The sequence below is a fragment of the Malaclemys terrapin genome, chromosome 1 (assembly GCF_027887155.1).
Source record: "Malaclemys terrapin pileata isolate rMalTer1 chromosome 1, rMalTer1.hap1, whole genome shotgun sequence".
Lineage (NCBI taxonomy): Eukaryota > Metazoa > Chordata > Testudines > Emydidae > Malaclemys > Malaclemys terrapin.
In genome coordinates this window covers 64631673-64644824 of record NC_071505.1, presented here as the reverse complement: position 1 = coordinate 64644824, position 13152 = coordinate 64631673, and positions in this window count along the sequence as shown.

The window sequence follows — 13152 nt, the reverse complement described above, 5'->3', positions numbered from 1 at the left end:
GAATCATTTCCATTTTTTTTTTCTGAGGGTGAGAAAAAGAATGGTTCTTGCATATACAGATCAGTATAATTTAATTAGCTTTAATGATGAGGACTCCTACGAGAAAAACCAATTAGACTGTATTAAAATGCAGCCTTTTTCTTGAATCTTCAGCCCTTTGCTTCTCCAAGAAAACAGAAGAAGAACAGAGATCTAATCTAATAAGAAGTGTAGCTGTGTAGTAAGAATATTGTATGTTTTCTCTTAAGTAACAGATTCCCTGTTGTACTTACCAAGAGACGGAGATGCACAATAAAATACAAGTTACACCTTGACTTTAGGCTCTATCCTGCACAAGCCAGTCACTTCTGTGCAATCTATTAAATATTTGATTTGAAGAAGTTAAAATAAGGATAACAGATTTTCACGCTTCAAGGCACCGCCTGATTGCCTGCAAAGGCCTTGAAGGAATCCCGCTTCACACTTCTATTCCAATCCTTGTACATACTGTTGGCTAAGTGCACATTAAGATATGCACATGCCTAAACTGAGTAGCCATATGCTTGCTGCTCCTGTCCTTCTTCACCCCAACCTCTTCATATTGTTTGTTAACCTTAGTAATCATATTGTGTCTCAAATTGGACTGGAAGCTCCTTGGGGCAGGGATCATATCTATTAATCTATATCTAATATATCCAGGGCCGGATTAATTCTCCTGTGGGCACCTGTATACCAGTCTTTTTCCTAATTTAAAACAAAAATGATCACAATTATGGCATCCAGGCTATTAATGCTATACTAAACTTGCCTTTTAATTAACACAAAGCTGTTCTGTGGTTACATTTCAGTCTTAAAACATGTAGAATAAAGTTAAGTTAATTCAAAATAGCCTACTTCTTCCCTTAGAACAGCTGTTATATTAATTTCTTTCTAGGAGGGAGTTTGGGTGCAGGAGGGGGCTCCAGGCTGGGGCAGACTGTTGGGGTGCAAGAGAGGGTGAGGGGTGCAGGCTCTGGGAGGGAGTTTGGTGCAGGAGAGGATTCTGATCTGGGGCAGGGGGTTGGGGTACAGGAGGGGGTGCAGGGTCTGGGAGGGAGTTTGGGTGCAGGAGGGGATTCTGACCTGGGGCAGAGGTTGGGGTGCAGGAGGGGGTGCGAGGTGCAGACTCCGGCTGGGAGGCGCTTACAACAGGCGGCTCCCAGCTAGCAGCGCAGCAGGGTTCAGGCAGGCTGCCTGCCTGCATGCTGTGGCCCCACATCGCTTCCGGAAGCAGCTGGTTGCTGACATGTCGTTGTGTGCCCCTCGGGGGAGGGGGACAGTGTGTCTTTCCCTCCCCCCCCGCCACGGACCCCAGAGATGTGCCATCAGCCAGCCGCTTCCGGGAGCAGGGTGAGGCCACAGCATGCAGGCAGGTAGCCTGCCTGAGCCCTACTGCGCCAGGGACCCCCTTAGTCCAGGGCCCTGGGCTGCAGCCCCTAAAGCTCCTGCATTAATCTAGCCCTGATTATATCTATATCTATCTAACATATTATTATGTCTAATATATCTATTAAGGGATCTATTAATTGTAACACACTTTTGGTAATAGTAAAAATAAAATATAGATGACATTATTTGGTGCCCATTCTTCACCACTCACCTCTGAAGCCACATGTATTGGCTATTGCTAATGGGGGGATACTAGTCTTGATTGACCTGATCAAGTTTGACAAATCATACTATGTTTTCAGTGACCAATGGTGTGTACAAATGTACTATTGTGTCCAGTCATTCTGGGAATGTCTGATGTCATAATTCCTGCCCAGTGTTATTTATTTCAATTGGCATATTAGAACTTTCAAACCTCCACATACTTAACTCTTATCTAGAAAATAAATATTTGTCATACAGCAGGTCACATTGTTTCGTGTTACGTTACTGTGTAAAGAAAGCACTTATCATAATACATATGCACAATGGGCTAGCAATACATTTACTATGGGAATCTTAAATCTGAATGTCCCTAATTTTTGTGGGATTAAAATCTCAAAATCGATGTTCTATTAGTATGATTTTTTCCATTGAAAGTAATGCATTTAAAATATTATATTTAAGTTCTAACAGAGCTATTTAGTTACAGAACAGTCCAAAAAAATCTATCAATTATATGCTAGCTGAAAAAGCAAGTATTGATCCTTAAGCTGTCTCCAGAAAACTCAAATTTTCCTCTTCTTTTCTGGGGCATTTGAGTATGAACAACTGCCTGCACTGTAGTGATGATGGCCCCTAGCACCAATATAGTTAAGAATCTGTCAGCAATTCCACCATCAATCCTATTTTTCAGGGGTTTATAACTCACATTTGAAAATCAATTCCAGGCTTAATGATGGACAAGGGGGTTTGCTCCAACATCCTGCACATTTGTAACATGCACACAGCGTTTGGGAGAACGGACCCCAAGGTCTCAGCCCAAGACCAGTTTTATGCTTGAAATATTTATGGCTGAGTATCACCATCATGCTACAGGAGTGCAGGAAAAAAAAATGGAGGTGGTTCAAATGCAAAATAGTTCTTTGATATTCTAATTAAAATTGCAAGATCTTTGTCCTTATGTCTTCAAATGCAATCTGAGGCATGTAAAAAAAATGTGCAGACATTTGCTGTCTATTGTGTCCAATTGCTTAATTATTAAGCCTGCTTTGTATGGTACATTTTCTCTATAACTAGTTTTGTCACTATTGAGCAATGAAACTCCTTGCACTTTTGTCCTACATAGTCAATAGTTGATAATGGCAACTATTATAGCTATTGGTTGAAACAGGGTCACATGGCCCTGCAACCTGAAACAGAATAATTTCAGTGTCTTGCTGTGACAGGAGACTGTGTTCGAGTCCTTAAACTTTTTCTGTGCTAAGGAACAAATCCTGCTCTCTTCTCCACAGGCTGGGTGAACACGTTGGGGAGGCAGAATTCTGACAGCCCATGCAAGGTGTGCACACCCCGTACGGCATGTAAAGCCCAGATGTGGGGGCACTCTTCATCAGTGCCAAGTATCAGGATTTGGAGGCAGGCTGCTGAACCAGTGGTGTCAGGACTCCATAACTACAGAGATCCAGCAGCTGTTTCCCAGGGCCAGCTCTGGCTTTTTGGCTGTCCCAAGCAAAAAAAAAAAAAAAAAACCTGCAACGCGGCCGGAGCGCGGGTGCAGGGGGACCAGCTGGGGAAGCGGGGGGAGGGAGAGAGAGAAGGGGGCGGCCAGGGCTACAGCAGGAACGCTGCTACGCGGCCCCTCCCGCTGCATCGCCTCCTGCCACGAGAGCTCCGCTCCGGTCGGCGGGGAGGGAAGGAAGAGGACTGCCCTGCAGGGCGCTCTGGTTCTCCGCGCCGCCGCCCCCTACAGGGCGGCCGGAGCGGAACAAGAACAACAACAACAAAAAAGCGGCCGTGCCGCCCTAGGATTGGGCAGAATGCCACCTCCAACGATCTGCCGCCCCAAGCACCAGCTTGCTCAGCTGGTGCCTGGAGCTGGCCCTGTTATTTCCACTACCCAAGTGGAGGCTGTGGTGGGAAACTACAGTAGCGGCCATAGAAGGAAGATTCCTTCATCCCCTGCACCTGCTAGTCACCTCAGTGCTCAACCCAAGTACTCAGGTTAGGCACTGGGCAGAAGATTTGTCCCACCGTATACATTTGGAGCACATTTTTTTGTCTTTCTGCTGATTTTAGGCCTTCTTAATCACACTACACCAAACAGACAAACAACCTAAATAAATGGTATATAACAATAAAAGTGAGCAAAAATACTTTTGAGGCACCAGGAATAGCACCCACTAATATTCTGAACAAAAATGGAATTTGAAAATGCATTTGGAAAAGGTAGAAACATTTCCCATTTACATATATCCAAGAACCAAAGTTGCCAGTAGTAAAATAGAATCTGATACCAGCTGAGCGTTCTATAACTCTGAGCTAAAGCTAAGTGTTCAGTTTAAGATCAATGCAGATAGAGATGACGTAAGCCAATTTTTAAAAAAGTGATCAGTGGTTTGGTGTGTTCCAATTTGAATCACTGGACCTTTTTTTCAGAACTTTAGTTGAAGACATTGGGAACTGTGGATGTTCAATACCTGTAAAAGTTGGGCCATGTGTCTCAAACTGGGTACACAAAATTGAGATGCAGTATGCCCCCAAGTTAATGGACACTTTACAATTTTTTGGCTTGATGGCACATATGTGTAAAGGTTATTAAAACATATGCAAACCACAATTTCTGTTGATAGTGAGTTGGAAAGGGAGTGACAGTGGAATACAAGGCCCAAATATCTGCCAGGCATAAATTTTCTATAACCACCTCAAATCCATAACCACAGATATGAACACTCTCAAGTGTTGGGAAAGTTTGACTCTAGATCCACTTTGCACCTTGGGCTCATCTCTAACGTATGTATATACAGGAGAATAGAGCTATGTTGATTTACACCCACTGAGGATATTGCCTATATTATCTAGCTATCTTTACCCAAACAATACATTTATATTTTAAAAAGTGAAAGGCTGAAAAGTGTATTTCAGTGAAGTCCAGGTAATCCATCCCCGGGTCCTCAAATTACACTTTCTTTACAAAAGTTTATGAACAGGCCATAACTGTTGAACACTTGGTATATCCATCTCAATACAAGCTTATTCATGCTTTATAAAGGATTTGATTTTGCATACATCTGGGCCTGAGGGTAGGTACTGGTGACGGGCCAATATAAAACCCAAGGGGAAATTTTCCATTTCCTTAAACCTTAGCTCTGTGATAAAGATGAAGAGGAAGGGCTTAAGGGAGGTAAAACAGAGCTTCATGGACAGGCAAGTGGAAAGGGCTTGGCTATTCGCTGCCAAAACTGAAATGAAAAAAAAAATAACAATCCTACTTTGCTCCTGGATTGGGAAAGCTGGTACCTGCCCTGGGCAGAATTAGAAGAAAAATAAGTAGGAAGCAGGATGGAGAGGTTCCCATGACTGAGTTATGGCTGTTTGGCTCTTCTTGTAGCGTCAAATATTCAAATTTTAGAGCTCAAAGTCTGAGTAAACTCGCCTTGTGTAAGGGATCTTTGGGTGCAGTGGGAGGATGGACTGAACTTTATGTAGCACAGAGCACCAGCACTGCAACCGATGGATTGATGTATACTCCTCCCCATGCAGGCTTGATGTCTTGAGAGTCTGCCCCTGCATGGCAGAACTAAGGCTGTTCTACTGCATTTAGGGCTTTCCCTGACCCTGGATGGGAAGGGGAGCAGGATTTGTTTCTTTGGGAGCTGAGTTAATGAGAAAAATGTTTAGGGAAGATGGTTGTTCTTTTATTGGTTAAATTAGGCTATTCTGACAGCCATGTTGGCATCTAGGATTATTATAAGAATGAACAATAATTTCTAATTAACATGATTACAGCCTAATACAGAATTTTCGCCACATATTTCAGTCTGTGCTTTTACATGCTTTACTCTGCACTAACGTTAAGACAATCAGATCCTGGGCCCTGCAAACTGTGTATAATGTTTTATTCATTCCAAACTATGTGTTGCCCATGTATTACACCACTTACAAAATCAGTTGAACTTGAACTCATTTATGCTCCAATGTGCATAGCAGTAGGAAAACGGAGCAATCAGAAGTTAGTCTGTTCAGAAGATTATTATTTTAAAGCAGTTACCAATAAAACAAAGTCACATTTTTTCAGTCAGATATAAGTGATGTTTATATTAACGGCGTGAGTAATGAAAACCTTGAAGTCCATCTAGCACTGATGGAAGTCAATGTGAGTTTTGCCGCTGACTTCTCTGGACATAAGGCTGGACCTGCTGGCTGAAGGCAGCATTCTACTCAAATGTGTACCGCTCTAGAAATGCTGCTCTTATGGAAGAGACCTACATTCTATGTTGACTTAATTCCTATTTAATTCTATAAGGCTTTTCACTTCCAATGTACATGATCATTCTTATTATAAGACACATGCATATAGTTAATCTTACCAATAAAACTGAATTTACAGGAATTCTGTCGTTCTGCATTTTAGTGTACCAAAAAAAAAAAAAAAGAGAGATTCTAGGTTTAGGATATTTTGGACTCACTGATGTAAGCCCTTCCTGAAATTCACATTGAATGAAATCCTCGCCCCTCTGAAGTCAATGGGCCTAGGGTTCCACCCATTTACATGAGTGCATGAGCTTCTACTGTGAACACTACATATATGTGTTTGTAAGTAACAGGGGCGGCTCTATGTTTTTTGCTGCCCCATGCACGGCAGTCAGGCGGCTTTCGGCGGTGTTTCTGGAGGTGATCTGCCAGTCCCGCGCCTTTGGCGTACCCGCTGCTGAATTGCCGTCGAAACTGCAGGACCGGCGGACCTCCCGCAGGCATGCCGCCAAAGGCGGCCTGACCGCCACCCTCACGGCGACCGGCACACTGCCCCCCGCAGCTTGCCGCCCCAGGCACGCGCTTGCTGCGCTGGTGCTTGGAACCGCCCCTGGTAAGTAAAGAGATTTTGCTTTAGTTGTGTGCCTTCTTCCAGAGGCCATCACATTAGGCCATCACATATATCCTTTTATATAGTAGGTCATCATATTCACCTTTTCTTTTTTAAACAAAGCATAGGGATAGCACAGATAGGTTATATGTTCTATATGACCTCAGTCTTTCCTGCTCCTGTTTAAAATCTTGAGAAGTGTAAGCAGATGAACTAGGGCTATCTATGTGGATTGGAAAATGGTGTAGATTAATAAGGAGAGCCACTTCGTACTAAGTGATTCTTGCAAAATTCTACTTCACAGTCAATTAAGGTTTATAATTTTTATTGGACAAGTGATTAAATCTTTTCTTTTTCTGCCTCATCTGCACCACGTAAGAGTGGAAAACAAATTGTGTGTCTAGATGGGTCAATTTTTATGGTGATTTGGAAGGCTGTGCTATACATTGTACATTTCCTGTTCTCAGGTATCCATGTTCTAGACTTTTAAAATTAATTACAGATAATCTGATTTGAAAGAAAATATTGAATTCTATGCACCTCTATTGTAGTGAAAGCCTTGTATACTAAAGCAAATAATAGAGGATTCTGAAAAGATCTTTGAACCTTAATCTTTACCTGAAGCCCTGTGTAGTACAAAGCTGTGCACTTATCAGAGCAACCATTTATTTTCAGCATGTGTCATTGGGAAATAAATTATTCAGTGTTGTTAGATTACCTATAAATGACACCAATCAATTAATACCACAGCCACTCGTCTTGCAGGATTTTGTCAGAGGCCAGGATGATAAAGCTCTTAACCGTCCACATTTCCTAGTAAGGAGGATTATGATAATGTCAGCTTATTTTTTAGAATTTTTAATTGACAAGTAATTTCTCCAAACTCTCTGCACTAAACACTGGGCATAGGCAGAACTAAGCTCTTGAACAAGAACATGAGAGAAGCAAAGCCTCCCCCTTCATGGAAAGCCCCCATTTTGAATGTAGGCTGATAGCAATAATCAGAGTTTGGGATTGTTGGCTGCAGTAGTTTTCCATATAGCAGCACTAGCCTTTACATATTGAAAAGAATCATTGTCTTCACTCTCTCTTTTGATTTTTATTGACATTTCATCTGCACATTAACCATTCACGGTATTTTGGTAAACGCTACCTGGAAGGCCACAGGAAACACATTTGGTAAGTATAGAACAAAGAGCCAGATATTATCCCTGCCTGCAATTCCACAAACATGTTAGAGTGATACATTCATTTACTTTTCTTGATTAAAAAACTGTAATGATTTTATCTTTGATTGGGAGCAATATCACCCACGTGTTATGCAGATGCCAAGCCACGCCAAGAGCAATTTTGAAAAATGGACTGAAATTTGACAGAGGTGATTTGGAGTTTGGCATCACATCTTAAAAGAGAAGTATCGGGGGTAGCCATGTTAGTCTGTATCCACAAAAACAACCAGGAGTCCAGTGGCACCTTAAAGACTAACAGATTTATTTGGGCATAAGCTTTCGTGGGTAAAAAACCTCTTACCCACGAAAGCTTATGCCCAAATAAAGCTGTTAGTTTTTAAGGTGCCACCGGACTCCTTGTTGTTTTTATCTTAAAAGACAAAGCGTCAGAGTGATGGATAAACCGAGGTTGGCATGCACTAGGCATGTATGTTTTAAGGACAGTGCTTAATTCTTTGATATAGGTTTGGATATCTTCGTCTAACATTTGGATTTTACATTTGTATCTTTTCTTTAGCCCCATTTCCCCAGGCCAGGCTGTTCAGAATCCACTGAATTCACTTAGACAGTTCTGAACAATGTCCCCAAGACCTGTTTAAAACACACAATATATTGACCTGGTATTGATTCATGCAGGGTGAAAATAGCATCTGAATTGTAGTTATAGCAGAGGTGACAATGATGAGTTTTAACACAGCTGGTGGTTACTGTTTGGCAGATATGAAATCTTGCATCAGTAATAGCCATACTATAGAGACTGTTGAATAAGAACACAAATTGTGTTTACATAATAAGTTTCCTCTATTCCCTGTCTTTCACTATGCCAAGAAAATATAGTTACTGATGCAGAGAGTTTCAGTTTGCTATGTCCAGCCAGTACTGGTTTCAGTATAACATTATTTCTCTATCTCAAAGCAGTGATTACTCTCACACAGGGCCAGATTAACACATAAGCACTAGAGATCCATGCCTTGGACCCCACTTCTGGAGTCACGTGATTACATCAGAACCTCATTAAAAAAAAAGTACATTTCTAACACTTGTTATTGGGAAAGAGAAGCTTGAAAAGGTGACTCATGTGTAACCAACGCAGTAGTGTCTGCAGACAATCGGAAACAATAGCTCTGAGAGGTGTGAACTACCCTCGTCACCTCAGTACAGTGTTAACACTGCCCCATTTCAAATGAAGATTGTGTGTGTGAGGAGAAGAGTGCAGTTGGCCAGGCCCACCCATCCAAGCACATACCCCACAACAAGGGTGTGAGTACTAGGCCCCAGCTGATGACCCCAGACCCTCTGGTGGGGAAAGAGGGCACCTACTGCCATTGATAGTGGGAGGGGGAGGGAGGCCTTATTGCCTCTGCCTGTCTGGAAGGGTAGAGGGTTTCCTACTGTTGCCACTCTGAATGGGGGTGGGTGTCACAGTGTAAGGGTGGGGCAGCAGAGCAGGACCATGGGAGTTGGAAATCCATTTCCTGGTTTGTGTAGGGCACCAGATTACCTTAATCCAGCCCTGCTGACAAACACACAACGCACAGGTATGTTTTCAGGATCCAAGGTACCAACATTTCTAGTCCTCTCTAATCCCCTTTCGACAACCAGATGGGGATGACTGAGAAATCTTTTTGTGGATTCATAGTACTATTTAACCCATCCCGGCCCTCCCCACCCCCAGATCTAGAGTTCCTACCCCTCCTCTTGCAGCTACACAAGGCAATGAAGAAATGAATATCACAATATCAATTAAGCATTAACTGGCTCTGTGGACACTGGAGTGTAAATCTAAGCCTTTAATTAAATGAAAAACCAATAATCGTAAGTAGCAAACAACTTGCTTTTCTTAATGCTGATGTAGGAATAATAGTTCCAAACAGTGACTAACAAAATTAGAACCATATTTTAAACATTCATCCTATAGATCTCTATATATTCTCATACTTGTAATAAAAAGACTTACTTTATAAGTGAGGTGCAGCGGGCAGTGTTCTGTGGGGAGGGGTGTTGTTTTTATCAGTTTGCAAATACCTGCTGAATCCGATAGACTATCTAAATTCAATAGGCTAAGCTAGTCACAAGTGACCCTTTCTCTAGTCCAGCATCTCAAACCAAAAGAAAAAAGGAAGGAAGCCGCTTCAGGCAAGTAGACGACCTGTGGGTGGGAGGGGGAAGGTTATAATAAATGCTCACGGGAAGCAAGTGCCAATGAGAGCTTTGTGTACGTGTAAGGACTTCATGTGCTCCACTTATGTAAGCAAATGAGGGAAATTGATGCACTGACTGGTCAGGTGACTTGCCCACGCAGCAGCTCCTGAGAGAAAAGGAAACAGAAGTCATTAGTCCAGTCACCCAGGACCCTGGTAGAACACTAGACATCTTTTATATTAGAGAGACAAGATGTCTGAGGATCTTGGCAAGGTGGAACAGATTGTAAACCATAAAGCTAAATAATCTGTTCCACCTTGTATTTAGCTGAGACATTCAGAGTAAGTTTCCCAGACCGGAAGAAGAGTTCTGGGTATGTCGCTTAAAAGCTTGTCTCTCTCATCAATGGAAGTTGGTCTGATACAAGATATTACCTCAACCACCTTGACATTCTAATATCCTAGGACCAACACAGCTCCAGCAACATTGCACACATCTTTTCTTGGCACAGGGCAGCCCCATTGACTCAGATGGAGTAGTCCAACTGCAACAAAGCAGAATTTATCCTGAAACATCTATTGTTCAAGACTATTATAATGTTCAAATGCTGTAAGAAAATGGTGCACCATGTACTCGTATTTGGCTCAGTTCTCTCTATGGAAAAAACAGTAACACTTGCCAAGATCCTGTACAGCATATCATATGTAGCCTTTTAGTATGCAGTAGCACATATATGAGAATACTATTTTTTCCTCAATGTTTGTAGAATCCTATTCTTACTTCATCCATGTCTCTGTGTTTAGAAAGTCACTGGTGTATCATAACTGCAGTTCTCTTGGGCGTGCCATAACCTGCACTGGCAACTAGCTTGCCAACTTCTTCGTATGCGCTCTAGCTAACAAAACATTTAACTGGTACAGATGAAATATTAATGGTTCCCAAGGTGTTTAGGCAACTACTGGTTTATTAGACCATCATAGGACTACCTCTTGTTTGAGCTGGTCAAAAACAAACTAAAAAGCAAATAGGGGCACTGCTAAAAAATGTCACCAAAATCTGCCATTTTTTGTCAACATTTTGAAAAAAATTGCACTGAAATTTAAGCCAATTCTAAAAAGCTCCACGGAGCATTTACTTGCAGTAAATCAGTTATATTCTGGTGTGGTGGGGTCAGACTACCCCACCTTAACCCGGAAGGAGTTAAACCCCAGGGACTGGCAGTGGAAGTCCTGCCTCCCTGGGCAGAGGAGACCAGCTCATTCTTGGCTGGAGCCTGTAGGAGAAGGACCTGCTGGGGGAACGCCTGTGATGGACCAGCCACAGCTGCTGACTGCACCGGGAAGAGACGCCGTCCACGGCCCGCCTGCGCCCCGGCAATTGGAGGAGACCCGGGAGATGACCCGATCCGCAGAGTACCAAGGACCCGACGACTCCTGGGAGACCCCAACGGAGAGGCTGGTAGGAAGTGACCCCGGGAGGGTGACAGAGTGGTACCTTCTCCCCCCCCGGGGAAACTCAGCATGTTTTGGTTGGAACCCCCTGCTGAGTTGGTGGCAAGCCACTACGCTACTGTTAGGGCCCCAAGTTGGGGCCCCCCTACTGGGGCTGTCGCACCCCAATGATAAAGACTCTGACTGCTAGGCAACGCTACCCTCCACCCGAGGGTTGCTTCCTGGACTCTGGCCAGTAGGCCCCACTGCCCTGTAGCCAAGGGCTGTGTTATAGACTCCGGCCGTCAGGCCCCGTCTCCTTGCGGTAAAGGGAATGTCATAGACTCTGGCCACTAGGCCACACTGCCCTGGACTGAAGGGCTATTTTACGGATGGTGGCAGATAGCCCATGCCACTCGTACCCTTGAGGGTGTGGACTGTCACATCTGGGAATAGCAAAGTGTGATTGAATGATTCTGAAATAGGTTCAATTGCTGTGATATGCCCATGACCTCACCCCCAGCAATATTTACCATCTCGTTTGGCAACAGTAAAGATGTCAAGGGCAGCTAGAGTAGAGCATAATCAGTCAGGATGATCTTGTAGCCTCTTTTCTTGTTTTTGAATGGTACTTAGACACTTATGATAAGAGGAAAAGTGTAGTGTAGGGTTTTGAAAAGAAAATGCCTGCTGACATGCTGAGGGTGCTTCATACTCAAGTGGTAGGGAAGAAGAGCAAAGAAGTGTAATGAAAAGTAGAGAGCACACATGGCTAAAGGGGTGTTCTGCTGTATGGATGGAGGAGGTGTGAATGAAACATCACTGAAATATCCCCTGAAAGTGTCCACCTCCCCTTCTCTTATTACAGTAATTGAAAAATCCCTACTATAGGGAAATGTTTTGTACAGAGAACAATGTGGCTTTGTACATTTCTATAATGAATGCGGATGTGCTATGGAAGGCATGGTCTCTGGAAAGAGTGCTCTGGCCGTTGAACAATAGAGAAATTATTTCACTGAAAATCTCTACAGTTCCCTATGGAAGATGCAGCCCTTTGTATTTTTATGCATTTTCTGGATTCTTATTTTCTTGGCAAATAATTGTACCCTTCAATTTACTTGAGCTTGAAGATTTACTTTGAGCATGTCAAAATAGGACTGCAAGTGAAGACAAAGAAGCAAGGGCCTGATTTTTTCAAACACCACTTTTATGCTGGTATGACTGCATCAAAGCCAGTGGAGTTACACTGGCATAAACTGGTACAAGAGAATAGAGAATCAAGCCCATTTTCTTTATATATAAAAAAGTGGGACTTTTGGTCAGGACCACATGCGAAAGCTTGCACTGATGCTATGCCTAGCACACTTTACATGGAGAGAGAATAGTCTCTAGTGCTGTTTATCCACCACCTGTAGCAAGTGCTAAATTCACCTAATTGACTTCAACAGAGGCCAGTATGTGAAGGGTTGATAGCTCAAACTCAGTTTTCAAAAGTGTTATTTGTTTTTTATTTAACATTTGACAAACATATATTCTCTGTGAGCCTAAGGGGATGCAACGAGGACACCCGGTAAACTGGAATTTTTATGTAATGTGTGGTAGAGTCAGCTAGAGAGTTCAGTATGCATACTCCTTAACTGCCTCACTCTGCTATATGCTCCTCTCAGACATCAATCCTTCTTTCAACACCTGTAAATAATATACTGGGCACAATTTAAATGACCTTAGAAAGCATTTTTATATTAAGCTACAACAAATGTAGCAGCAGGTGTACGTAACCGATCCAAAGGATCTTTCAGATGTCAGATTAAATCTTGTTCCTTTTACTCATGCAAATGCCATGGTCTTCAATGGGTTTACTTGTCTAAATATGGCAAACGGG